Source organism: Euprymna scolopes, chromosome 41, assembly GCF_053919585.1.
Source record: "Euprymna scolopes isolate OS-2025 chromosome 41, ASM5391958v1, whole genome shotgun sequence".
Classification (NCBI taxonomy): Eukaryota; Metazoa; Mollusca; class Cephalopoda; order Sepiida; family Sepiolidae; genus Euprymna; species Euprymna scolopes.
Genome location: NC_136522.1, coordinates 58,020,276 through 58,026,275, shown reverse-complemented (window position 1 = coordinate 58,026,275; position 6,000 = coordinate 58,020,276).

The following is a 6,000-nucleotide window of genomic DNA, read 5'->3' as shown; positions in this document are numbered from 1 at the left end:
TTTACCTTGGACTTTAAGATAATTATATTGCAGCCATCTGGAAAGAGTTCCCCATGTGGGAAGTTCTAGGAAGGAAGTTTTGTTCAGGGAATCCACGTTAAGGTTTAGGTAACGATAGAGAGTGGGGGAATTTATTAATAGGTATTTTGACTACACGGGAGTTTTTTTGTGAGGAATTGGCGGGAAAGGGCATAGATTGGAGCTCAGTCGAACACTATGAAAATAACTACACAGCAGAAACAGGCTCGAAAAGTCTCTTGCAGATAACTCGATTACTTTCATGGGACTTACGCTTGTGTTTGTATCTATCTTTCTCAAGGGGAAATAAATAAAATTAAAATGTATACAATATTTCCTCGTTCCGGGAATTTGCTTAACCAAACATCGCTTTTCCTCAAGTGATTCTAACTTGTCTATACGGCTTTTATTCACCATAAATTGCTCATAGACGTACTTTTTTTTATCCAACTTTTAGCAACGTTGCATATATCGTCTTATCTTGACAATGTTTATTAGTATATAAACGCAGTGAGACATTCTCGCGTTTATATTGGATAGCGGAACATAAGATAACGACATATCAAAGTCCTTATTATTTTTTCTTCTTTTTTTTGCGAATAAAAGAAAATAATCTATTACTAAGAAGTAACCTGCGAGAGATAGCGCATATAACCGACATCTATGTGCTGAAATATCATGGGTGTGGGAATCCATTAACGATACCGGAAAAAAAAATTCAATGAAAAACTTATATAAACTTTGTACAATATGATATATTTAGTTTAAGAATTGTTTGGAGTTTAAGGCCTTCAAACATATATATTTGATAGAATAACAGAAGGTAAATTCTTTTTTAAAGCAGCTGTAATTTAGTTTGGTTGATTATTTTAGATGAAGAATTCCAGGTAACATTTTAAAGAAAAACGATATTAGCAATACACGTATATTTATACATTGAAATATAAAATGAAACAAACATGAAATATGTTTATTTTGTTAATTGTCGTCCATTTCTCTCTATCAATCGCTGGAAGCGATTAACCACTGATTGTGTAACACGTGTAATCATGTCAGCTGATATCCGCGCAATCTCCTCTTCAATAAATAACTTTAAAGACGCTATTGTATCAGGCTTCTTGCCATAAACGCTATCCTTTACATAGCCCCAAAGCCAGAAATCCGGAGGGGTAGTTTATATATTACACTCAAATATTTAAACAAATAATATTAAACGAATAGAGATTATAATGGATCATATTGTTTTTTCTACCTTTAACATGTTACCTGACTTTTTGACCACCCTGTAGATTGTGATCATATATATATATATATATATATATATATATATATATATATATATATATATATATATATATGAGGGGTATATATATACACACATATATATACATGTATATATATGCGTATATATATGTATATACATAAATGTAAATATATTTATGCATATATGCATATATATATGAATATATGTATATATAAAAGTATATATATATATATATATAAGCATATATATTTATATACAGAGTGACTAAAAAAAAACGGGCCCCGTGTACACTCTACGTGATATCTCCATTATTTATTCAACGATTGCCCTTATTTTACAGGACATGGCAGAATCACCGAGCTTTAGTACACCAAGACCCCAGTGGAGCTGGGACAAAGAATACACGGTGTTAAATTTTACTACAAGACAGTTTAAGAAAACCCAGGGCAGTTTCATGCGTCAGTTAGAATGTGTAAAGGCTCCATCCAACAGCAGAATTTTGAACTGGGGGGGCACTTCGAGAAGTATGGGACCATGGAGAACCTCACCGCTGCCAGAGAAACCGTCCAAGTCACTCCCGACCTCCGAAGAAGTGAACAGCCGAGCTAATCGAAAGAGTGAGAGAGTCCCTCTGTGCGTAAGCCAAGTCAGTTCCTCGGTATCTCCCGTGAGACTTGCAGGAGAATTATGGTAAACGATATTAGGGCTTACCCATAAAAAATACAGACGCTGCAGACCCTTACACCCTCAGACAAGAAGTAGAGGAGGGGTATGGCAGTCAAGATGCTCGAGAAGATCGAGGAGACACCAAGTTTCTTTAACCTCCATTGAACCTAAGATGAAGCCCACTTTCATCTGGATGGAAAGGCGAACTCCAATACAAATGTCTTCTGGGGGTCCTCAAGACCCAATGAAGTAACCACCACGCCCCTGCACTCTCCTAATTGCACGGTGTGGACTGCAATCTCGGCCAGAGGCATCATCGGACCAATCTTCATCGATAAATCTGGCGCAGCAGTGACAGTCACCAAGGAGCGGTATGTGGAGGTCCTCAAAACTTTCAAGAGTGAGCTCCATACCATCTACCCGTCGCTCCTGAGCAAGTTCTGGTTCCAGCAGGACGGAGCAAGTTCTCACACCTCAAACCTATCCCGAGATTTGTTGAAAGAGCCCTTCGGAGGCCGAGTGATCAGTCTGAAGACTGATTTTAAGTGGATATCCCATAGCCCGGACCTAAGCCCCCCAGATTTTTTTCTTTGGGCTATCTTAAGGACATAGTCTACGCAGCGAAACCAAGAAACATCACGGAACTCAAGAAAGCCACCAGGGAGGAGATGAGAGCCATTACCAATTCCGGCTGTAAGAACATGGGTAACTTCGTGGTGCGCCTCAAGAAATGCACGGAGCTTAATTGAGGGCATCTAGAACATATGCTGTAGAAGGGAGAAAAAAAAGGCCAAAGAACCTAGTGTTTGGGTGTGATGTTTTGAATATAATGAACTAGTTATGACCAAAGTTTCATGTCATTCGGACAAAACACTATATATATATATATATATATATATATATATATATATATATATATATATATATATATATATACATATACACACAATAAAAATCCTAATGTCTTGGCTTTTTAAATACCCTTATAACCTTTAAATAATATATATGCATATATATATATATATATATATTTCTATATATCAAGATAGATAGATAGATAGATAGCTCTCTCTCTCCCTCTCTCTAACTCTCTCTCTCTCTCTCTCTCTCTCTCTCTCTATATATATATATATATATATGATTAAGCTACACTAGATATTCCGCGTTTCATCCACTCAGAATATTCAATGTAGCTTAATCGCCATATATATTTTATAACTTACTAACTAGCTCTACCTACGTATTGAGCACTGTTTAAGAAAATACCTCAATTTACACATAAATTTATACTTTCGTATATTAATTTATGTGAGTAAATGAAGAAGTTATATATATATATGTGTGTGTGTGTGTGTGTGTGTAGATATGTGTGTATATATGTATATGTATGTATATGTATATATATACATATATATATATATGTATATATATATATATATATATATATATATATATATATATATATATATAATGTATATGCGGGCGGACATACAAAACAGCCGGTGGTTTGAAGCGGCATTTGATTATACGTAAAAGTGATCATAAAGAACGTGCTGCCAGTGGCGCACGTGTCTGCACAATGTATGCCAAAGAATGCCAGAGTTTGGCAGGGCTTAAAAGCCATCTTCACTGATTTGTTTTTGTGTTTTTCATTTTTCTTAAACTTTTCTTCTAGGGGATGGGACATCCAACCAGATGTCTGATATTTACCCCTAGTTTAGTGAGTCCAACCAAGAGATCTTTTCAGGATTCTAGCCGTCCCTTTCAGTGCAATCGTTTGTATTTCACTTGCACTTGGTTCACCGGGTATGCTTCTGTATATAATGTTTTGTGCTATATCAAATAATGGAAATGTGCGAAAATTAATTTGCTGCCATCGTCATCATCATCATCATCATCATCATCTGTGTATATACGTATAAGTATATATATATATATATATATGTATATATATGTATATATTTGTGTATATACGTATATATATGTATATTTACATGCATGCCTATATATAGATAGATATATTCACGTACGTATATATATATATATATATATATATTGGTATATTTAGGCAGCATTTTTTCATTCAAGCAAATATTATTAAATACAACAGAGACATTTTGTCTTATAATTCTTTTTTTTAATTTTTCAATTTTTCGTATTGTCTTTTTTGTTTCAAAATCAAAAATATTAATAAAGGATCCATACATGTTGCTGTTACGAGCGCTTTCGATTCGTCCACGAATCATCATCAGGTGTTAAAAATACAGGATTGCGAAAATGAGGATTAAAAATGAAAACTAAAATATATATAGTCAGTGATGAGTTAAAAGAAAAGTCGATTAAGAATAAAAGTCGATTAAAAATTCGAGTGTTAAAACCAGCAAGTTCGTAGACACCATGTACGAAGTCCGTCCAACACGGACTACGCAAGACATTTCAGAACGTTACTGCTTTTTTGAAATGCAATGTCATTTATATTAGGTTGAAGAGTTACATTGGGCATACAACAACAACGTTGGGCATACAACAACAACGTTGTCCCGGCGAATAACTATGCACCTTAACGACACAAGCGCGATTTACAAACATTTAAAAAAAGAAAATAGCTGTCCCCCCTCCAATGTTAGAAAGGTCCTCGTTGACAACACAAAAATTATACAACGGGAAAATAATGTAAAAAAATTAAAGATTCTTGAAGCGTCGTATATTAGAACTCTTCAACCTAATATAAATGACATTGCATTTCAAAAAAGCAGTAACGTTCTGAAATGTCTTGCGTAGTCCGTGTTGGACGGACTTCGTACATGGTGTCTACGAACTTGCTGGTTTTAACACTCGAATTTTTAATCGACTTTTATTCTTAATCGACTTTTCTTTTAACTCATCACTGACTATATATATTTTAGTTTTCATTTTTAATCCTCATTTTCGCAATCCTGTATTTTTAACACCTGATGATGATTCGTGGACGAATCGAAAGCGCTCGTAACAGCAACATGTATGGATCCTTTATTAATATTTTTGATTTTGAAACAAAAAAGACAATACGAAAAATTGGAAAATTAAAAAAAAAATTATAAGACAAAATGTCTCCGTTGTATTTAATAATATTTGCTTGAATATATATATATATATATATATATATATATATATATATATATATATATATATATATGTATTAACATGTGTATGTTATACATTTAAACATTATCAACCAATTAATTTAACTTATAAATTCTATTCAAATTTTATCGTATCCTAGATTTTAGATCAACGGCATATGATTCGTTCAAAATGCAACTCTGTAACAATATCAACAATAAACAATAAAATAATTTACGACAAACATGCGTGAATAAATGAACAAACAGAGATGTTGTACATGATTTAAGATTAAATGATATGTCCTTAAACGAGAAAACCTATCGATGGTAGCGCTTAGAGAAAGCCATAGAGTATCAGCTGAAAAAAATGTGGAATGAGACTTTGCTTGACAATTAAATGCATTTTCAACCATTTGTAAACATATGACTGCAAGTCAAACTCGCAGTATAGAAAACGACGATTGCTGTTTTTTTTTTGTTGTTGTTGGATTCTGATATTTTACTTTAATATGTTTTTCTATTTGTAATAGTACTTATTTTTACTCAGGGGATAAATTTGTCTAGAAATCGAGTAGTAAGTTAAAACGCGTTAAAATACATATGTTATCCACACGCTAATAACAGATTAAATAATCTTATTCCTTCTACCTTAATTACCATTAAAGCATACAGTTTATAATACTACTCTACCTTGACCGTATGTTGGTTGTTTTTGTTTGACGGCATATCAACCTTTTTCAAGTTATTTAATGCCGAATCCAGTGATTTTGAAGAACAATATGTTTAATACGGTATGTTAGCTTTTTTTTTGTTTTTTTTTGTTTTTTTTTAAGCCGGTTTCTATTTAACAAATAGTCGGGACCCTAACAGGTACTACCGTTCTGGGTCAAAGTGGACCTGGGGGAAATTGCAATTTAAAGGTTGCTCCCCACTCCCCAACCCCGCAAG